Source organism: Xiphophorus hellerii, chromosome 18 (assembly GCF_003331165.1).
Source record: "Xiphophorus hellerii strain 12219 chromosome 18, Xiphophorus_hellerii-4.1, whole genome shotgun sequence".
Classification (NCBI taxonomy): Eukaryota; Metazoa; Chordata; class Actinopteri; order Cyprinodontiformes; family Poeciliidae; genus Xiphophorus; species Xiphophorus hellerii.
In genome coordinates, this window is record NC_045689.1 from 5,678,356 (window position 1) to 5,702,423 (window position 24,068).

At 38.4% G+C, this 24,068-nt stretch overlaps 3 long non-coding RNA genes across 5 annotated transcripts in view; all 3 read right to left on the reverse strand.

Annotated features, from left to right (window-relative positions):
• The window catches only part of LOC116707714 (uncharacterized), a 13,305-nt gene extending 2,495 nt beyond the window's left edge, over positions 1-10,810 (reverse strand). The window contains exons 1-2 of the long non-coding RNA XR_004336557.1: positions 10,799-10,810; positions 7,268-7,276 (exon numbers count right to left, since the gene is read on the reverse strand). This is a non-coding gene — a long non-coding RNA (uncharacterized LOC116707714). The remainder of the gene's footprint in view (positions 1-7,267; positions 7,277-10,798) is intronic.
• Positions 5,725-6,619, reverse strand: LOC116707715 (uncharacterized). 2 transcript variants are annotated; one of them, XR_004336559.1, is made up of 4 exons: positions 6,406-6,619; positions 6,186-6,247; positions 6,043-6,105; positions 5,725-5,868 (listed from the first exon to the last, which is right to left on the reverse strand). It is a non-coding gene; the product is annotated as an uncharacterized LOC116707715 (long non-coding RNA). The 2 variants fall into 2 exon arrangements; XR_004336558.1 differs by having other exon boundaries at positions 5,725-6,105.
• Positions 10,811-16,912: 6,102 nt separating the features above from the next.
• On the reverse strand, positions 16,913-18,095 carry LOC116737327 (uncharacterized). Of its 2 annotated transcripts, XR_004342782.1 has the most exons (4): positions 17,884-18,095; positions 17,664-17,725; positions 17,522-17,584; positions 16,915-17,347 (listed from the first exon to the last, which is right to left on the reverse strand). It is a non-coding gene; the product is annotated as an uncharacterized LOC116737327 (long non-coding RNA). The 2 variants fall into 2 exon arrangements; XR_004342781.1 differs by having other exon boundaries at positions 16,913-17,584.
• Between the last annotated feature and the right edge of the window lie 5,973 nt (positions 18,096-24,068).

Genomic DNA, 24,068 nt, shown 5'->3' on the forward strand with positions numbered 1-24,068 from the left:
AGCTATGACATCAGCTCTGAAACCTCTTAAATAGTTTGTCACTTGTGTTCTAGAGCCAGACTTGCAGAACCCAGCGGATTTATAGTTAATTGTTCTCTTTTCATTGTTAGACAGAAACGGAAGATGGATTCCCGTCAATTACCTAAGATTATTAATCCTTTGCTAAGGACAAGACAGAAGACGGAACCGAATGAAGAATCGAACCGACTTCGAGAACAGGAAGAATCTTTAAACACCTATGTTTCTTACTGGACTAAATACACTAAAGATACGGAACCTGAAAGAAAAATGACGGAAAGACTGCTGAGCCAAAGAGCTCCCTACGCGTCCACAGCTTATTACAGCGAGGTTTCTGGAAAAGACAAACTGTTTAAAAAGCCTTTAAAAGTAAAAAAGAAATGGCTAAGCGGGAGTCAAATGAAGGCTTTCCGCCTATATTTCAAAACACGCGTCCTGAAAAGGTTCCATCTCAACAGGATTGCAAGAAAATTGTTTATAACAATCTGGATGAAATAAAGAAAAAAGAAACTGCTAGTTACATCCTTTTGGAGGAAAAGCGTCGTGCAGAGAGGGCCAAGCAGCATTTACACCAAAAGTTACAAGAGGAACAAGAGAGGGAGAAGAAAGATAAAATGAAACAGATTCTGACTGATACATGGGACACCCAGGTTCAATATAAAAAGCAGAAAAACATGGAGAAGGCTGAAATTGAAAGGCAACAAATGGCTGCCATAATGCAGTCAGATGGACTGCATAAAAATGAAGAAATGGAAATGAAGAGACAGAAGAAAGAGAAAAGCCGGAATTTTTTGAGACATAATGAGGCTCAACTTAACCAAAAAGAGCAAAAGAAATCTAGAGGGGACAGTTTAAAGAATATATTAAAGAAAGAAACTGATTATGATGTTCTTTTACACAATAAGCAATGCAACAAGATGGCCAAGGATGAAGTTACCAAATTATCACATCAAATACAGCAGCAGGAGAAAACTCCGAAGCAAAAACCTCTGGCTGATGAATTGGCTACTAGACATCAGTACATTGATGACAAGGACAGGAGTCGTGAAATACGTCAAAAATTAGTGTACAACCAACTGTCCCTAATAAAGAAGAAAGAAGACGCGAAAAGGACAATTATGGAAGATAGGTCATTGAAAGAAATGAAACATCGGGAAGCTGCAGAGCAGAAGCTTGAAAAACTGGCGAAAGAGAAAAAAGCTGCAGCTACCAAGTCTCTGACCGACTCGTGGGATTATCAGATACGACGCAAACAGCAGGAGAAGAAGGAACTTCGTGAGGCTGAGAGGAAAGACATGTTATCCTTAATTGAGTTAGAGAGAGTGTGTGGAGGTGAACGTATTAAAAGTATCCATCTTGACAAATGCAAACAGCCTGTTTATGACGACGTTAAGGAGACTCTGCCAGCAGCAAGACCAGAGAGAAGTTGCTCCAAGTCCTGTGAGGGAAGAACGACGTATTCTGACAAACATGATGAAGGAAAAACCAGCAAGGTTTGCAGACCTTCACTGAGCTGTCAGAAAGTTACCAATACCAATACTGTCAAACTTCCCTCACTAAACTCCAAATCTGTGCACGTCTCTAAGAATTGCCAACAGAGTTCTAAAAATGGAAAATTCCCATCCAAGGAAGTTTGGGATGCCGCTCTTAGGCTGCCGGCCACATGAACCGACAAGCAGAAGAAGATGGATGGATGGATGGACGGACGGACGGATGGATGGATGGATGGACAGACGGACGGATGGATGGACGGATAGATGGATGGATGGACGGATGGATGGATGGATGGATGGATGGATGGACGGATAGATGGATGGACGGACTGATGGATGGATAGATGGATGGATGGATGGACGGATAGATGGATGGACGGACGGATGGCTCTTCAAACCAGTCTTTCCTTTTCTCTTCAGCCTGTCTGTGAAAACAGCGGCTTTCACTTATCATTTACAAAACATCTTTGTAATATTTTCCGTTAGCAACGTCAGACATATGAGGCCTTAGCTTTGAAGGTAGCATAAGTCATTTTAACAAAAGGTTTTCTCTGGGTGCTCCAGTTTTCCTACAAAAACAATAGACAGACAGACAGACAGACAGACAGACATTGTCTGTAATTTTATTTATTAGTAAAATTAAGTAATCCTTCTTCAAATATAAGTTTTCTCTGGGTGCTCCAGTTTCTCTAAAAACACAAGTGACAGACAGACAGACACTGTAATTTGCTCTCTTAGTAAAATCAACTAATCTTGCTTTAAACTAAAGTTTTCTCCGGGAGCTCCGGTTTCTCTACAAACACAAATGACAGACATACAGACAAACAGATAGATATTGTCTGTAATTTTGTCTATTAGTTAAATAATTCTACTTTAAACATAAATTCTCTCCGGGTCTCTACAAACATGATGCTACATAGGTTAGCTAGCTAAAATAGATAGGTCTATCAATAGGTAGGCAGGTAGAAAGATACCTGCCTACCTATTGATAGACAGGCAGGTATACCTACCTGTCTATTAGGTAGGTATACCTGTCAGTGCATAAGACTGACATGACATGATAAACATGACATAACATCTGTCATGAACATGAAGGAGTCTTTATGAATGTTCATGACTGTTGTCATGAAGTGTCATTCGGTAAATAATGACACTTTTAATGCAAAGCTGCATTAAAAGTGCCAACTTCGCATTATTTTGAAAATAAAGTCACTTTAATGCAAGGTTGGCACTTTTAATGGACTTTCACTGCAACTTCTAGAGCAACTTTGCATTAAAAGTGTCATAATAATAACATTAAAAGACAAGGACAGAACTGTATTGAATTGAATATATATATATAATGATGACATTAAAAGTGTCATTATTTCGACACTTTAATGTCATATTAATAGTGTGAGGCATTTTAATTATGACAATTAAAATTAAAAGGCCTCACACCATATATATATATATAATGTCATTATATACAGTATGTATGTATATATAATATACTGTATATATATAATGACATTAAAAGTGTCATTATTACGACACTTTTAATGTCATATTTAATAGTGTGAGGCATTTTAATTATGACAATTAAAATTAAAAGGCCTCACACCTTATATATATATATATATATATTATATATATATATATATATATATATATATATATATATATATATATAATGTCATTATATACAGTATGTATGTATATATATACTGTATATATATATAATGACATTAAAATTGTCATATTATGACACTTTTAATGTCATAATTAAAAGTTTGAGGCCTTTAATTATGACAATTAAAATTAAAAGGCCTCACACCTATATATTAACTATAGATTAATATATATATTAGAAATATATAATATATATTATATATTAGATAAATAATATAGAGATATACTAGATATATATATGATATATATATATATATATATATATATATATAAATTAAATATATATATTATATAATATATATATATATATATACTGTACATAATGACATTAAAATTGTCATTATTATGACACTTTTAATGTCATAATTAAAAGTGTGAGGCCTTTAATTATGACAATTAAAATGAAAAGGCCTCACACCTTATATATATTAAGTTATGAAGCCTAGGCGCAAATTCAAACTGGAAGACTCTTTTATCCCCACCGGGACCCGTTAATTGAAGCGACCTGCCCACAATCGTCGACCTATCAACGCCGGACCAAGCCACGTCACGTCCAATCACCGACCAAGTCCCAGCTGATAAGGACCTTCATCCGTGGTGTCCTTCGCTCTCCAGCCGAGCTCAACCCACCACCACCCCTTGTCCTCCATTCGCCCGGTCCCGAGGCCCGCACCCTTCTTCAACCTTCACCACCAGTGCCGGGCCCCGGGAGATGACGTTCCTAACAGCATCGGGGATGCTCATCTGAAGCCTATCGCTAACGCTGCGATAACCGTTATCCCCAGCCGGGGCCCGAGCGCCAAAGACTTTAAATTCTGTTTGTCAATAAACTCTTCTAATTGTCTTCTCATCTCCGTCTGAGTCTCTCCAGATTGAAATATATATATATATATAATGTCATTATATACAGTATGTATATATATATATACACTGCCTGGCCAAAAAAAAAGTCGCCACCTGGATTTAACTAAGCAAATAGGTACAAGCCTCCTATTGGATAAGTACTGCATAGGCGATTATCTTTCAGCTGGCAACAAGTTATTTAACCCCAGCTGATGCAATGAGTAACTCCTCATTTCTTAAACAACCATGTCAAAAGACACATCCTGTGGTCGTGGAAAAGACGTTAGTCTGTTTAAGAAGGGTCAAATCATTGGCATGCATCAAGCAGAGAAAACATTTAAGGAGATTGCAGAAACTACTAGAATTGGGTTAAGAACTGTCCAACGCATCATTAAAAACTGGAAGGATGGAGGGGAACCATCGTCTTCCAGGAAGAAATGTGGTCGGAAAAAATCCTGAATGATCGTGATCGGCGATTACTTAAACGTTTGGTCAAATCAAATCGAAGAAAAACAACAGCAGAACTCAGGAGTATGTTTAATTGTGAACGCAAAAGCATTTCCACACGCACAATGCAAAGGGAACTCAAGGGGTTGGGATTGAACAGCTGTGTAGCCGTAAGAAAACCTCTAATCAGTAAGGCTAACCAGAAAAAAAGGCTTCAGTTTGCAAGGGAGCATAAAGATTGGACTCTGGAGGAATGGAAGAGGGTCATGTGGTCTGATGAGTCCAGATTTACCCTGTTCCAGAGTGATGGGCGCATCAGGGTAAGAAGAGAGGCAGGTGAAGTGATGCACCCATCATGCCTAGTGCCTACTGTACAAGCCTGTGGGGGCAGTGCTATGATCTGGGGTTGCTGCAGTTGGTCAGGTCTAGGTTCAGCAACATTGTGTGCCCAAAGAATGAGGTCAGCTGACTACCTGAATATACTGAATGACCAGGTTATTCCATCAATGGATTTTGTCTTCCCAAATGGAACGGGCATATTCCAAGATGACAATGCCAGGATTCATCGGGCTCACATTGTGACAGAGTGGTTCAGGGAGCATGAGACATCTTTTTCACACATGGATTGGCCACCACAGAGTCCAGACCTTAACCCCATTGAGAATCTTTGGGATGTGCTGGAGAAGGCTTTGCGCAGTGGTCAGACTCTCCCATCATCAATACAAGATCTTGGTGAAAGATTAATGTGTAACACAGTAGAGAAGGGTATTACATATATTTTGGATAAATGGGCCAATAGGTTCGGCTATCGGAGCACAGTGGAGTGTTTAAATGACACACAAGGGCAGTTGGGTGTATTTAAAGAACTGGTTTTAGTGACAGAAAACACACAATTAACAGTTGCACAAAACACACAATTATGAAAATAAAATTACACACAATAAAATGAAAAAAAAAAAGAAATAACAATAATACTTGGCCAAGTGCTAATTCTTAATTTCAAATAATTCGGGTGCACCCTGGTAATCTGCACTCCAAATTGTATTAGTCAGCAGATTAATCAAATTAATCCCAATTTGGTTTGATTCAACTTCATTCACAGGAGAATTTCCACCACAGCTGTGCGTCACAATGTCCGAAATAAAACAATCCAAACAGTATTGTCCAAAAATCAATAAATAAAAAAACAATAATAATGGAGAATGTCAGTTGTAGGTTTCACACATAACCGTGTGTGAAGATGTATGTTGCTCCTACCACACCGCAGGGTGCAGCATGACTCCAAATGGGATAGACGAAATCTGGTTCTCTCTTTAGGTCCAGGTGGGAAGGCTCGCCATCAATATCAAAGGAGGGATCCACTTCAGGAATGATCCAGTATAAAAAAAAACCTGACCTGTCAACAGACAGGACCAGCAGAAATACAGGACTTTACCAAGCCGTTCTAGCTTTAATCCTTCTTTCCAACACAGTAACAAAACATTACCTAGTTACTAAAACAACGGATATTTTTTTAACAACAATGTAACAAACGACAAAAACACAAATAAAAGGCTCCGAATATGCTCACCGATCTCAGTGCGACACACTTCAGACAACCGTATAGTGGGTCTCAATCCGGATGCGTGGGGCACTAAACGATGTAACAAGGCATATTTGATCTAAATAATATAAACTTAATAAAATAAAATTATGTTAAAGCCTAAATTTTACCTTTTATCTACGAAGAACAAGCTGAAATAACTGCCAGAAAGAGCCAACGATTCCTAACGGCTCTAACGGTAAAAAACTGAAGTTCAGTTTGTATTCATTTAATAAATAATTTCCAGCACAAAAGCTGGACAATCAACATAAAATCTATTTACAAAAGAGTTTATCCACAATACAGTTAATACAGCACGTAAAAAATACTTTTAACTGTCGGGATACATACTCTGGCGCTGCCCCGCTCAGCAGTCTCACCGCGTCGGATCTCTAGAGCAAAGCCAACGGTACTGCAGACCCGGGGGAGAAGGGCGGGATCCACAACGGCAGCCTGCACCCTGATTGGTCCAGACGCTCTGGAAACCAAACTTCTCATTGGCCAGGCAGACCACCCAGCTTCCTTAACCTCTTCTCTTAAAGTGGCATACCCACTTTATGTGGGTTACAAATGCAACACTGGATGGAAATAAACCTTTGACACTGCAGAAGCTTATTGAAACAATGCCACAGCGAATGCGGGCTGTAATCAAAGCTAAAGGCGGTCCAACAAAATATTAGAGAGTGTGACCATTTTTTGGTGGCGACTTTTTTTTTGGCCAGGCAGTATATATACTGTATATCAGAGGTGGGGACTCGAGTCACATGACTTGGACTCGAGTCAGACTCGAGTCGTTAAAATCACGACTTGAGACTTGACTTGAAAAAATGCTCAAAGACTCGGACTTGACTTTGACTTTCATGCCATTGACTTGGGACTTGACTCGACTTGAAGCTGTTTACTTGAAAAGACTTGATATTTTTTACTCAAAGTCTTAAAATTTAAAACACATTATTTATAAAGTGGCGTCATTAATTAATTTCACTCATTCCGTATCAATATGCGCAGACCGTCACTATGGTTTTCCTCTCTCCTTATGTATGTATGTGTACGTAGCTGCAGCACAACCAATCAAATTAACAGGATTTGGACGTTTAAAAAAACGCGGCAAAGCTACAGAGCTCAGGGAACGAAATACGAAATAACCGCTCGAATATGCTTCCGCGAGTAATTTCTTTTGGCTACGTAGGTTATGAACTTTCGACTAAAAAACGAACTGCAACTTGTAAAACATGCAAGAAGAGAATATCGGATGGAGATGCCACGACGTCCAACTTTGTCCGGCATTTGAAGCTTCACAAAGATCGGTAGGTGGCACTTTTCTTTTGCTGTAAGATAGTTGACTTTAGCTAACTTCGGGTTAGCATGTGTACTCCGGGTTAAATTGGTGATGATTTACCATAAATCCGGTCCTTCAAATGCCTCCACAAATAATGTGCACCGTGTTAGCTCAGGAAGCCGGTGGATAGTGAGCGGGGCTCCGGAACAGAAAGCAGATTCTGGACCTGAACACAGGGAACAGAGTCTCTCTGTCCCATCATGATGATGAGCCGGGTCTAGTATCATCTAAGGATGGTTGGTGTATTTGAAGACATCTACGTTGGGAAATTATATTGACAATATATTGTTTACTGCAGTCAGTGCATTAAGTCAACTGTTTTTGACTTAATGCACTGACCGGCGTGACTGTCACATGTGGCACAGAACCCATTTCCAAGTAGTATAGCTTTGCTGGGAAAAAAAAAAAAAGACCAAATACAGTGACTGTCCCAAATAAATTTTGTGTTTAGAATATCTGTCCCATATTTACGGAGGACTGAAACTAACATACTTAGAAATAAAAGCAGAAAAATAAATGCACCAGACCTTCCTGAGTTTACTTGTGATAACTTCATTTATACTTATTTCATTTTTGAAAACTATGATTGTTGTAGTGTTGATGTTTATTTATGAATAGAAGGAGTAAACTGAAGTCAAATGTAATTCATGAATGGCTGTAATTTATTTTCTGACATCTGTTTACTTCTGACAGATTTGAAGAATACCAGATGAATAAGAGGATCACAAATGAACCTCAAATACGTATTTTAAAAAGAACAAATGGTCTAATATTTGAATTTTATGTATAATTGCAAATTATATAAAAAAAAATAAAATAAAAACGACTCGAAATGACTTGAAATTAAAGGTTCCTGACTTGAGACTTGACTCGACTTTTGCCTGTCTTTACTTGAGACTTGACTCGGACTTGAGGACAGAGACTTGAGACTGTTAAAGAGGAAAGTATTATGTTAGCTTAAATTTTGGAAAAAGCATGGCTCTCCTTTTCCTCCTGTTAGCCGGGTCGCGAGCGGATGTCATCACGGCTGCAAAAGTACGGCGAAACAGAATGACGTCACAGATCACAGAGTTTAATCTCATACAAAGCAATCGACAACAAAGCTGCAGAGATACAGAGATATGCATTTTCTCATGAAAATAAAAACACACAAGGGAAGACAGACGAACACAAAACATATAAGACAGACAAAGGCGCCCTCGTGGAGAAAAGATGAAAAAAACTCTCTCAGCCCCTCTCCGGTGCTGCCCTGAAATTTTAACCAAAGAGGCGTTTCCCTATTTAATATATGCAAAGAAGGCGTTCTGCTCTTCGACCAATTAGAACTCCCTCAGGCCCCCAAAGAAAGTTGTGACTTCCTGATTTATAGCAAAGGTGTCTGTTTTTTTATCTAAGCAAAGGCGGACCACTTCGTGCCCATCGCTGCCTGATACGGAAGATCCCTGGCGCCAAACGTCCTAAGATGAGATTTCACAGACACCTCCGTAGTCCCCACTTCCATTGGAATGCAAATTTATTGCTCTGGTGTGGGGGAGGCAAAGGGCCCTGCTCTGTCTGCTTACCGCATCTCAGACGAGACCTGTTCCAAATAAGAGTATTGTATATAACTGTTACACATGTCGTAGATTAACTGTATTAAGCGCCAACAAATAATCATTTTCCTTTACAAGACTTACTTGAGACTTGCAACACAGTGACTTGGTCACACCTCTGGGTCAATTCTTTACCCAGATCCGTTTATTTATTTATTTATTTATTTACCGTTGAAGCTGTGTTAAAAGATAAAGCAGTCTAACATCGCTATTTAAGGCGTAATATTTCACATGGCAAATAATTGATAGAAGAGTAATAGAAAACCAACAGACGCAGCGGTCATCACATGCTGTTCGAACAGGTGATTCAATGTAATTGAATCATTAAATGTTCAGACTGGGCGGCGTGGACAACCGCCCAGGGCATCATCATGTGGGCCGCATCATGATGAAGTGACTGTATCTATACTGAAATAATATATTCTGGACACCTTTTATATATATATTTAAAAAACCTGTACTTTCTTTGGCACTTTTTCAGATGGTGGGTAGTAGGGAATTTTCCATAAAAAAAGAAATCTATAAAACGATCTGTATTTTCAGTCTGCAAAATGAAACAAAACTACTAAACATAGCCATAAATAACTGTTTTTATCTGATGAAGCAGCCTAATAAACATCTTAGAAGGAAGTTTCAATGAAATGCATTAAAAAAATAAACATTTTGGTGCAAGTCAAAAATTCCCTAAAATTAGATATTTTAAAAAACAAACAAAAAATCCCTGTTTTCTACCACCAATATCTATGAAACTATTAAAGATGGCCAAAATGGATGACTTTATATTATTCAGCGGCCTAATTTATCTTTAGTAGAGAAGTTTTATTTATTTGTATGAAAGATACAAATTTGAGAAGTGGTCAAAAAAATACACAATTTTGTCAATTTTTGAATTTTTTTTCCGTCGGTCAAATTAGCTCTGGTAGCATTTTTGTGGCCTAATAAATCTTTATTAAACAGTCCCAGACCCTACAAAAAATTGAGCTTGTTAAGATTACATAGTCGGCTGGAAAAAATAGCTTTTGGGGCTTGGTTTCCAAAAGCCCCAAAAGCCTCCGTCATAATCGCCCTTTAGCCATTTCCCGAATCAGAAGCTACAATCGGAAGCCAAATTCAGCTTTGATCCAGACGGTCAGTTAGGATCGCCGCCACAGTTAGAGGACTGGACTGACGTTTCCTTCTGTGCAGTCCGGTTCTGTTTAGGATCCTGCTCATCATGCTATTAATGGTTTTAACCACAGTGCAAAGCAGCATCCGTGTCTCTCCATGTTTTAGACCAAACATGAAGGGAAACTTGACCAAGGGAAGCTAGTACAGTTAGCCACTGTGCTAGCCTAGCATAAAACCGCCACTTCCTGGACATACAATTATCACGTTTAAACAAGATACGTATCACGTCTAAGATAAGTATCACGCTATAACGTGATGGCACTCTAAATATTTTTTTCCTGTGTGATAGCATTGCGCTTCCATACAAATCAAACCAAAATTAATACTGTTCCATCTGAGGACAGTCGGGAATAAAACCCACTTCCGTTTTTCAGTTGAATGTGTTTGGCTCATTTGTCTACACTGGGCCACCCATATATACAAGCATGAACAGCAGCCTAATAGGATTAAAGATAAAAAAGTGTGTAACACCCCCAGCCCCAAATGAAGGATTGTGGCTTTACTGATGAACGTGAGGTTTATTGGAAAGTTAACCCTGAGTTTCATTGTAATAGCTGTATGCACAAACACACACACACCCCCACACACACACACACACACAAAAAGGACAGTGTAAGCTACAAAAACACAACCAGAACATTTCAACTAAAAATAATATTCACCTCTAAAAATATCAACTCTAATTCAAAACTATGCCCTAGTGTTTATATACAACAAATTCACAATTTCAATCGATTACAAAATTAGAACCGTCCTTATTTACAAAACAAACATACCTTGTGCCTCTATCAAGGGGTTCGCTAATAACTAGACACATTTTAACACGTTGTTGTAACTTGTCTTCTGTTCCTTTCTGTCGTTAAGCTGCCATTCTACAACATATAGAGCAAAAATAAAAATAAAATAACATCAAATCAAAAACTGGAAGTCATATGTTATACAAAATAAAACGAGATAAAGGAAAAAAGCCCTTAAGATGTCTAAATGAGAAACGGCCACAGTTTAACCTGAGTTCATCAAACACTTTTCCTCACAAAAACCTCTTTTGATGAGGAAAACACTGTTGAGCAGATTCAATGGGAAACCGGGTGATTGTGTTTTGCACATTGTTAAGCCCATATCAATTACAGCCACATTGGCAGAAACTAGTCTAATATGTTGGGAAAAGTTTCATTTGTCTTAATATGAACGAATTTATTTGGAAATGTTTTAATGGTTTGAAACATCTCCTTTACTAGAAGGTGGGAATCACTTCAGAGCTTTTCCTGGTTACCATAGCAATAGCAACTAATGCGACACTTCTACCTGACTGATGATGTCACTAGGATCAGATGCTTTGTGTCATAGAGCTATGACATCAGCTCTGAAACCTCTTAAATAGTTTGTCACTTGTGTTCTAGAGCCAGACTTGCAGAACCCAGCGGATTTATAGTTAATTGTTCTCTTTTCATTGTTAGACAGAAACGGAAGATGGATTCCCGTCAATTACCTAAGATTATTAATCCTTTGCTAAGGACAAGACAGAAGACGGAACCGAATGAAGAATCGAACCGACTTCGAGAACAGGAAGAATCTTTAAACACCTATGTTTCTTACTGGACTAAATACACTAAAGATACGGAACCTGAAAGAAAAATGACGGAAAGACTGCTGAGCCAAAGAGCTCCCTACGCGTCCACAGCTTATTACAGCGAGGTTTCTGGAAAAGACAAACTGTTTAAAAAGCCTTTAAAAGTAAAAGAAATGGCTAAGCGGGAGTCAAATGAAGGCTTTCCGCCTATATTTCAAAACACGCGTCCTGAAAAGGTTCCATCTCAACAGGATTGCAAGAAAATTGTTTATAACAATCTGATGAAATAAAGAAAAAAGAAACTGCTAGTTACATCCTTTTGGAGGAAAAGCGTCGTGCAGAGAGGGCCAAGCAGCATTTACACCAAAAGTTACAAGAGGAACAAGAGAGGGAGAAGAAAGATAAAATGAAACAGATTCTGACTGATACATGGGACACCCAGGTTCAATATAAAAAGCAGAAAAACATGGAGAAGGCTGAAATTGAAAGGCAACAAATGGCTGCCATAATGCAGTCAGATAGACTGATAAATAAAAGAAGAAATGGAAATGAAGAGACAGAAGAAAGAGAAAAGCCGGAATTTTTTGAGACATAATGAGATTCAACTTAACCAAAAAGAGCAAAAGAAATCTAGAGGGGACAGTTTAAAGAATATATTAAAGAAAGAAACTGATTATGATGTTCTTTTACACAATAAGCAATGCAACAAGATGGCCAAGGATGAAGTTACCAAATTATCACATCAAATACAGCAGCAGGAGAAAACTCCGAAGCAAAAACCTCTGGCTGATGAATTGGCTACTAGACATCAGTACATTGATGACAAGGACAGGAGTCGTGAAATACGTCAAAAATTAGTGTACAACCAACTGTCCCTAATAAAGAAGAAAGAAGACGCGAAAAGGACAATTATGGAAGATAGGTCATTGAAAGAAATGAAACATCGGGAAGCTGCAGAGCAGAAGCTTGAAAAACTGGCGAAAGAAAAAAAGCTGCAGCTACCAAGTCTCTGACCGACTCGTGGGATTATCAGATACGACGCAAACAGCAGGAGAAGAAGGAACTTCGTGAGGCTGAGAGGAAAGACATGTTATCCTTAATTGAGTTAGAGAGAGTGTGTGGAGGTGAACGTATTAAAAGTATCCATCTTGACAAATGCAAACAGCCTGTTTATGACGACGTTAAGGAGACTCTGCCAGCAGCAAGACCAGAGAGAAGTTGCTCCAAGTCCTGTGAGGGAAGAACGACGTATTCTGACAAACATGATGAAGGAAAAACCAGCAAGGTTTGCAGACCTTCACTGAGCTGTCAGAAAGTTACCAATACCAATACTGTCAAACTTCCCTCACTAAACTCCAAATCTGTGCACGTCTCTAAGAATTGCCAACAGAGTTCTAAAAAGGAAAATTCCCATCCAAGGAAGTTTGGGATGCCGCTCTTAGGCTGCCGGCCACATGAACCGACAAGCAGAAGAAGATGGATGGATGGATGGACGGACGGACGGATGGATGGATGGACAGACGGACGGATGGATGGACGGATAGATGGATGGATGGACGGATGGATGGATGGATGGATGGATGGACGGATAGATGGATGGACGGACTGATGGATGGATAGATGGATGGATGGATGGACGGATAGATGGATGGACGGACGGATGGCTCTTCAAACCAGTCTTTCCTTTTCTCTTCAGCCTGTCTGTGAAAACAGCGGCTTTCACTTATCATTTACAAAACATCTTTGTAATATTTTCCGTTAGCAACGTCAGACATATGAGGCCTTAGCTTTGAAGGTAGCATAAGTCATTTTAACAAAAGGTTTTCTCTGGGTGCTCCAGTTTTCCTACAAAAACAATAGACAGACAGACAGACAGACAGACAGACATTGTCTGTAATTTTATTTATTAGTAAAATTAAGTAATCCTTCTTCAAATATAAGTTTTCTCTGGGTGCTCCAGTTTCTCTAAAAACACAAGTGACAGACAGACAGACAGACAGACATTGTAATTTGCTCTCTTAGTAAAATCAACTAATCTTGCTTTAAACTAAAGTTTCTCCGGGAGCTCCGGTTTCTCTACAAACACAAATGACAGACATACAGACAAACAGATAGATATTGTCTGTAATTTTGTCTATTAGTTAAATAATTCTACTTTAAACATAAATTCTCTCCGGGTCTCTACAAACATGATGCTACATAGGTTAGCTAGCTAAAATAGATAGGTCTATCAATAGGTAGGCAGGTAGAAAGATACCTGCCTACCTATTGATAGACAGGCAGGTATACCTACCTGTCTATTAGGTAGGTATACCTGTCAGTGCATAAGACTGACATGACATCATAAACATGACATAACATCTGTCATGAACATGAAGGAGTCTTTATGAATGTTCATGACTGTTGTCATGAAGTGTCATTCGGTAAATAATGACACTTTTAATGCAAAGCTGCATTAAAAGTGCCAACTTCGCATTATTTTGAAAATAAAGTCACTTTAATGCAAGGTTGGCACTTTTAATGGACTTTCACTGCAACTTCTAGAGCAACTTTGCATTAAAAGTGTCATAATAATAACATTAAAAGACAAGGACAGAACTGTATTAAATTGAATATATATATAATGATGACATTAAAAGTGTCATTATTTCGACACTTTAATGTCATAATTAAAGTGTGAGGCCTTTTAATTATGACAATTAAAATGAAAAGGCCTCACACCATATATATATATATATGTCATTATATACAGTATGTATGTATATATATATATACTGTATATATATAATGACATTAAAAGTGTCATTATTACGACACTTTTAATGTCATATTTAATAGTGTGAGGCATTTTAATTATGACAATTAAAATTAAAAGGCCTCACACCTTATATATATATATATATATAATATATATATATATATATATAATATATAATCATTATACAATGTATGTATATATATACTGTATATATATATAATGACATTAAAATTGTCATTATTATGACACTTTAATGTCATAAAAAAGTGAGGCCTTAATTATGACAATTAAAATTAAAAGGCCGCACACCTTAGATATATTAACAAGAAAGAGGAGAGATAGATAGGAAAGATATAGAATAGATAGATTATTATATATAATATATATATACTGTATATATATATATAATATATATATATATATAGATAAGATATATAGATATATATATATTATATAATATATATATATATATATATAATATATATATATATATATACTGTACATAATGACATTAAAATTGTCATTATTATGACACTTTTAATGTCATAATTAAAAGTGTGAGGCCTTTAATTATGACAATTAAAATGAAAAGGCCTCACACCTTATATATATTAAGTTATGAAGCCTAGGCGCAAATTCAAACTGGAAGACTCTTTTATCCCCACCGGGACCCGTTAATTGAAGCGACCTGCCCACAATCGTCGACCTATCAACGCCGGACCAAGCCACGTCACGTCCAATCACCGACCAAGTCCCAGCTGATAAGGACCTTCATCCGTGGTGTCCTTCGCTCTCCAGCCGAGCTCAACCCACCACCACCCCTTGTCCTCCATTCGCCCGGTCCCGAGGCCCGCACCCTTCTTCAACCTTCACCACCAGTGCCGGGCCCCGGGAGATGACGTTCCTAACAGCATCGGGGATGCTCATCTGAAGCCTATCGCTAACGCTGCGATAACCGTTATCCCCAGCCGGGGCCCGAGCGCCAAAGACTTTAAATTCTGTTTGTCAATAAACTCTTCTAATTGTCTTCTCATCTCCGTCTGAGTCTCTCCAGATTGAAATATATATATATATAATGTCATTATATACAGTATGTATTATATATATACACTGCCTGGCCAAAAAAAAAGTCGCCACCTGGATTTAACTAAGCAAATAGGTACAAGCCTCCTATTGGATAAGTACTGCATAGGCGATTATCTTTCAGCTGGCAACAAGTTATTTAACCCCAGCTGATGCAATGAGTAACTCCTCATTTCTTAAACAACCATGTCAAAAGACACATCCTGTGGTCGTGGAAAAGACGTTAGTCTGTTTAAGAAGGGTCAAATCATTGGCATGCATCAAGCAGAGAAAACATTTAAGGAGATTGCAGAAACTACTAGAATTGGGTTAAGAACTGTCCAACGCATCATTAAAAACTGGAAGGATGGAGGGGAACCATCGTCTTCCAGGAAGAAATGTGGTCGGAAAAAATCCTGAATGATCGTGATCGGCGATTACTTAAACGTTTGGTCAAATCAAATCGAAGAAAAACAACAGCAGAACTCAGGAGTATGTTTAATTGTGAACGCAAAAGCATTTCCACACGCACAATGCAAAGGGAACTCAAGGGGTTGGGATTGAACAGCTGTGTAGCCGTAAGAAAACCTCTAATCAGTAAGGCTAACCAGAAAAAAAGGCTTCAGTTTGCAAGGGAGCATAAAGATTGGACTCTGGAGGAATGGAAGAGGGTCATGTGGTCTGATGAGTCCAGATTTACCCTGTTCCAGAGTGATGGGCGCATCAGGGTAAGAAGAGAGGCAGGTGAAGTGATGCACCCATCATGCCTAGTGCCTACTGTACAAGCCTGTGGGGGCAGTGCTATGATCTGGGGTTGCTGCAGTTGGTCAGGTCTAGGTTCAGCAACATTGTGTGCCCAAAGAATGAGGTCAGCTGACTACCTGAATATACTGAATGACCAGGTTATTCCATCAATGGATTTTGTCTTCCCAAATGGAACGGGCATATTCCAAGATGACAATGCCAGGATTCATCGGGCTCACATTGTGACAGAGTGGTTCAGGGAGCATGAGACATCTTTTTCACACATGGATTGGCCACCACAGAGTCCAGACCTTAACCCCATTGAGAATCTTTGGGATGTGCTGGAGAAGGCTTTGCGCAGTGGTCAGACTCTCCCATCATCAATACAAGATCTTGGTGAAAGATTAATGTGTAACACAGTAGAGAAGGGTATTACATATATTTTGGATAAATGGGCCAATAGGTTCGGCTATCGGAGCACAGTGGAGTGTTTAAATGACACACAAGGGCAGTTGGGTGTATTTAAAGAACTGGTTTTAGTGACAGAAAACACACAATTAACAGTTGCACAAAACACACAATTATGAAAAAAAATTACACACAATAAAATGAAAAAAAAAAAGAAATAACAATAATACTTGGCCAAGTGCTAATTCTTAATTTCAAATAATTCGGGTGCACCCTGGTAATCTGCACTCCAAATTGTATTAGTCAGCAGATTAATCAAATTAATCCCAATTTGGTTTGATTCAACTTCATTCACAGGAGAATTTCCACCACAGCTGTGCGTCACAATGTCCGAAATAAAACAATCCAAACAGTATTGTCCAAAAATCAATAAATAAAAAAACAATAATAATGGAGAATGTCAGTTGTAGGTTTCACACATAACCGTGTGTGAAGATGTATGTTGCTCTCCTACCACACCGCAGGGTGCAGCATGACTCCAAATGGGATAGACGAAATCTGGTTCTCTCTTTAGGTCCAGGTGGGAAGGCTCGCCATCAATATCAAAGGAGGGATCCACTTCAGGAATGATCCAGTATAAAAAAAAACCTGACCTGTCAACAGACAGGACCAGCAGAAATACAGGACTTTACCAAGCCGTTCTAGCTTTAATCCTTCTTTCCAACACAGTAACAAAACATTACCTAGTTACTAAAACAACGGATATTTTTTTAACAACAATGTAACAAACGACAAAAACACAAATAAAAGGCTCCGAATATGCTCACCGATCTCAGTGCGACACACTTCAGACAACCGTATAGTGGGTCTCAATCCGGATGCGTGGGGCACTAAACGATGTAACAAGGCATATTTGATCTAAATAATATAAACTTAATAAAAAAAATTATGTTAAAGCCTAAATTTTACCTTTTATCTACGAAGAACAAGCTGAAATAACTGCCAGAAAGAGCCAACGATTCCTAACGGCTCTAACGGTAAAAAACTGAAGTTCAGTTTGTATTCATTTAATAAATAATTTCCAGCACAAAAGCTGGACAATCAACATAAAATCTATTTACAAAAGAGTTTATCCACAATACAGTTAATACAGCACGTAAAAAATACTTTTAACTGTCGGGATACATACTCTGGCGCTGCCCCGCTCAGCAGTCTCACCGCGTCGGATCTCTAGAGCAAAGCCAACGGTACTGCAGACCCGGGGGAGAAGGGCGGGATCCACAACGGCAGCCTGCACCCTGATTGGTCCAGACGCTCTGGAAACCAAACTTCTCATTGGCCAGGCAGACCACCCAGCTTCCTTAACCTCTTCTCTTAAAGTGGCATACCCACTTTATGTGGGTTACAAATGCAACACTGGATGGAAATAAACCTTTGACACTGCAGAAGCTTATTGAAACAATGCCACAGCGAATGCGGGCTGTAATCAAAGCTAAAGGCGGTCCAACAAAATATTAGAGAGTGTGACCATTTTTTGGTGGCGACTTTTTTTTTGGCCAGGCAGTATATATACTGTATATCAGAGGTGGGGACTCGAGTCACATGACTTGGACTCGAGTCAGACTCGAGTCGTTAAAATCACGACTTGAGACTTGACTTGAAAAAATGCTCAAAGACTCGGACTTGACTTTGACTTTCATGCCATTGACTTGGGACTTGACTCGACTTGAAGCTGTTTACTTGAAAAGACTTGATATTTTTTACTCAAAGTCTTAAAATTTAAAACACATTATTTATAAAGTGGCGTCATTAATTAATTTCACTCATTCCGTATCAATATGCGCAGACCGTCACTATGGTTTTCCTCTCTCCTTATGTATGTATGTGTACGTAGCTGCAGCACAACCAATCAAATTAACAGGATTTGGACGTTTAAAAAAACGCGGCAAAGCTACAGAGCTCAGGGAACGAAATACGAAATAACCGCTCGAATATGCTTCCGCGAGTAATTTCTTTTGGCTACGTAGGTTATGAACTTTCGACTAAAAAACGAACTGCAACTTGTAAAACATGCAAGAAGAGAATATCGGATGGAGATGCCACGACGTCCAACTTTGTCCGGCATTTGAAGCTTCACAAAGATCGGTAGGTGGCACTTTTCTTTTGCTGTAAGATAGTTGACTTTAGCTAACTTCGGGTTAGCATGTGTACTCCGGGTTAAATTGGTGATGATTTACCATAAATCCGGTCCTTCAAATGCCTCCACAAATAATGTGCACCGTGTTAGCTCAGGAAGCCGGTGGATAGTGAGCGGGGCTCCGGAACAGAAAGCAGATTCTGGACCTGAACACAGGGAACAGAGTCTCTCTGTCCCATCATGATGATGAGCCGGGTCTAGTATCATCTAAGGATGGTTGGTGTATTTGAAGACATCTACGTTGGGAAATTATATTGACAATATATTGTTTACTGCAGTCAGTGCATTAAGTCAACTGTTTTTGACTTAATGCACTGACCAGCGTGACTGTCACATGTGGCACAGAACCCATTTCCAAGTAGTATAGCTTTGCTGGGAAAAAAAAAAAAAGACCAAATACAGTGACTGTCCCAAATAAATTTTGTGTTTAGAATATCTGTCCCATATTTACGGAGGACTGAAACTAACATACTTAGAAATAAAAGCAGAAAAATAAATGCACCAGACCTTCCTGAGTTTACTTGTGATAACTTCATTTATACTTATTTCATTTTTGAAAACTATGATTGTTGTAGTGTTGATGTTTATTTATGAATAGAAGGAGTAAACTGAAGTCAAATGTAATTCATGAATGGCTGTAATTTATTTTCTGACATCTGTTTACTTCTGACAGATTTGAAGAATACCAGATGAATAAGAGGATCACAAATGAACCTCAAATACGTATTTTAAAAAGAACAAATGGTCTAATATTTGAATTTTATGTATAATTGCAAATTATATAAAAAAAAATAAAATAAAAACGACTCGAAATGACTTGAAATTAAAGGTTCCTGACTTGAGACTTGACTCGACTTTTGCCTGTCTTTACTTGAGACTTGACTCGGACTTGAGGACAGAGACTTGAGACTGTTAAAGAGGAAAGTTATGTTAGCTTAAATTTTGGAAAAAGCATGGCTCTCCTTTTCCTCCTGTTAGCCGGGTCGCGAGCGGATGTCATCACGGCTGCAAAAGTACGGCGAAACAGAATGACGTCACAGATCACAGAGTTTAATCTCATACAAAGCAATCGACAACAAAGCTGCAGAGATACAGAGATATGCATTTTCTCATGAAAATAAAAACACACAAGGGAAGACAGACGAACACAAAACATATAAGACAGACAAAGGCGCCCTCGTGGAGAAAAGATGAAAAAAACTCTCTCAGCCCCTCTCCGGTGCTGCCCTGAAATTTTAACCAAAGAGGCGTTTCCCTATTTAATATATGCAAAGAAGGCGTTCTGCTCTTCGACCAATTAGAACTCCCTCAGGCCCCCAAAGAAAGTTGTGACTTCCTGATTTATAGCAAAGGTGTCTGTTTTTTTATCTAAGCAAAGGCGGACCACTTCGTGCCCATCGCTGCCTGATACGGAAGATCCCTGGCGCCAAACGTCCTAAGATGAGATTTCACAGACACCTCCGTAGTCCCCACTTCCATTGGAATGCAAATTTATTGCTCTGGTGTGGGGGAGGCAAAGGGCCCTGCTCTGTCTGCTTACCGCATCTCAGACGAGACCTGTTCCAAATAAGAGTATTGTATATAACTGTTACACATGTCGTAGATTAACTGTATTAAGCGCCAACAAATAATCATTTTCCTTTACAAGACTTACTTGAGACTTGCAACACAGTGACTTGGTCACACCTCTGGGTCAATTCTTTACCCAGATCCGTTTATTTATTTATTTATTTATTTACCGTTGAAGCTGTGTTAAAAGATAAAGCAGTCTAACATCGCTATTTAAGGCGTAATATTTCACATGGCAAATAATTGATAGAAGAGTAATAGAAAACCAACAGACGCAGCGGTCATCACATGCTGTTCGAACAGGTGATTCAATGTAATTGAATCATTAAATGTTCAGACTGGGCGGCGTGGACAACCGCCCAGGGCATCATCATGTGGGCCGCATCATGATGAAGTGACTGTATCTATACTGAAATAATATATTCTGGACACCTTTTATATATATATTTAAAAAACCTGTACTTTCTTTGGCACTTTTTCAGATGGTGGGTAGTAGGGAATTTTCCATAAAAAAAGAAATCTATAAAACGATCTGTATTTTCAGTCTGCAAAATGAAACAAAACTACTAAACATAGCCATAAATAACTGTTTTTATCTGATGAAGCAGCCTAATAAACATCTTAGAAGGAAGTTTCAATGAAATGCATTAAAAAAATAAACATTTTGGTGCAAGTCAAAAATTCCCTAAAATTAGATATTTTAAAAAACAAACAAAAAATCCCTGTTTTCTACCACCAATATCTATGAAACTATTAAAGATGGCCAAAATGGATGACTTTATATTATTCAGCGGCCTAATTTATCTTTAGTAGAGAAGTTTTATTTATTTGTATGAAAGATACAAATTTGAGAAGTGGTCAAAAAAATACACAATTTTGTCAATTTTTGAATTTTTTTTCCGTCGGTCAAATTAGCTCTGGTAGCATTTTTGTGGCCTAATAAATCTTTATTAAACAGTCCCAGACCCCTACAAAAAATTGAGCTTGTTAAGATTACATAGTCGGCTGGAAAAAATAGCTTTTGGGGCTTGGTTTCCAAAAGCCCCAAAAGCCTCCGTCATAATCGCCCTTTAGCCATTTCCCGAATCAGAAGCTACAATCGGAAGCCAAATTCAGCTTTGATCCAGACGGTCAGTTAGGATCGCCGCCACAGTTAGAGGACTGGACTGACGTTTCCTTCTGTGCAGTCCGGTTCTGTTTAGGATCCTGCTCATCATGCTATTAATGGTTTTAACCACAGTGCAAAGCAGCATCCGTGTCTCTCCATGTTTTAGACCAAACATGAAGGGAAACTTGACCAAGGGAAGCTAGTACAGTTAGCCACTGTGCTAGCCTAGCATAAAACCGCCACTTCCTGGACATACAATTATCACGTTTAAACAAGATACGTATCACGTCTAAGATAAGTATCACGCTATAACGTGATGGCACTCTAAATATTTTTTTTCCTGTGTGATAGCATTGCGCTTCCATACAAATCAAACCAAAATTAATACTGTTCCATCTGAGGACAGTCGGGAATAAAACCCACTTCCGTTTTTCAGTTGAATGTGTTTGGCTCATTTGTCTACACTGGGCCACCCATATATACAAGCATGAACAGCAGCCTAATAGGATTAAAGATAAAAAAGTGTGTAACACCCCCAGCCCCAAATGAAGGATTGTGGCTTTACTGATGAACGTGAGGTTTATTGGAAAGTTAACCCTGAGTTTCATTGTAATAGCTGTATGCACAAACACACACACACCCCCAACACACACACACACACAAAAAGGACAGTGTAAGCTACAAAAACACAACCAGAACATTTCAACTAAAAATAATATTCACCTCTAAAAATATCAACTCTAATTCAAAACTATGCCCTAGTGTTTATATACAACAAATTCACAATTTCAATCGATTACAAAATTAGAACCGTCCTTATTTACAAAACAAACATACCTTGTGCCTCTATCAAGGGGTTCGCTAATAACTAGACACATTTTAACACGTTGTTGTTGTAACTTGTCTTCTGTTCCTTTCTGTCGTTAAGCTGCCATTCTACAACATATATAGAGCAAAAATAAAAAAAAAATAACATCAAATCAAAAACTGGAAGTCATATGTTATACAAAATAAAACGAGATAAAGGAAAAAAGCCCTTAAGATGTCTAAATGAGAAACGGCCACAGTTTAACCTGAGTTCATCAAACACTTTTCCTCACAAAAACCTCTTTGATGAGGAAAACACTGTTGAGCAGATTCAATGGGAAACCGGGTGATTGTGTTTTGCACATTGTTAAGCCCATATCAATTACAGCCACATTGGCAGAAACTAGTCTAATATGTTGGGAAAAGTTTCATTTGTCTTAATATGAACGAATTTATTTGGAAATGTTTTAATGGTTTGAAACATCTCCTTTACTAGAAGGTGGGAATCACTTCAGAGCTTTTCCTGGTTACCATAGCAATAGCAACTAATGCGACACTTCTACCTGACTGATGATGTCACTAGGATCAGATGCTTTGTGTCATAGAGCTATGACATCAGCTCTGAAACCTCTTAAATAGTTTGTCACTTGTGTTCTAGAGCCAGACTTGCAGAACCCAGTGGATTTATAGTTAATTGTTCTCTTTTCATTGTTAGACAGAAACGGAAGATGGATTCCCGTCAATTACCTAAGATTATTAATCCTTTGTGGAGGATTAACACGAAGGTTTAGTTATTATATGTGTACACAGTCAGCTGCAAAAAATACACAAAGATTTTTTAAAAACTTTATTTGGTCGTTAAACACCCAGCAACCCACATTACATTAGAAGAATTATGAAAATCAAACATGAACCAATCAGCACATTATCCCAGTGATTCTCTGAGGTTTGAATAAATCAGTAAAATCACAGTAAAGAGCCTGAAGTTCTCTAGAAAACTCAAAACATGAAATATGGAGTTAAAAAAGTAAAAACCAAAACAAACTGAGAGAAATTAAAGCTGAGAATCAATGATGACGTAAAACTTCAAGATTTAGCTTTTACAATGAACATAAAATATATAAAATCTTTATTTTCCAGGTTCCACATGTTTCTGAAAACTGCTCTAAGATCAGAGTTTCTGTAGGACATCCAGTTCTAAACTGGTTAAACTGGTTTCTCTGATGGAAGCTGAAGTTTCGCTGCAGTTTCCAGTGAAGCATCTTTTTATCTGTGGAGCTTTGAGGAACATTTTCATGTCAGCAGAAGGACGAAGCAGCAGAGAAAAGAGGTTTGAAGTGTTTCATGGCTTCAAAGCTGAACTGAAAATGATTCCCATGTTTCCATTCTCAGACCATTTCTGGTTCCAGGATGAAAATGAATCAGAGAGAAAAAAGATCAACTTTCCAGTTGAATCCAGTTCAGATCAAAACTCCACGAAGCCTCTAAATGGAGCCCAGTTTGAATTGGATCTTTATTGATCCAAAGAGACAAACAATAAATGACAGACACGAGAAAATAAACGGGAGGAAAACCTTGGAGGTCAGAGGTCATCATCATGATCCAGTCAGAGTCTCTTTAGACTCAAACTGCTGCAGCTTCAACCTCTGAGGATCAGCAGGACACTGAGACCATTCTCTACTTCACAGAGATC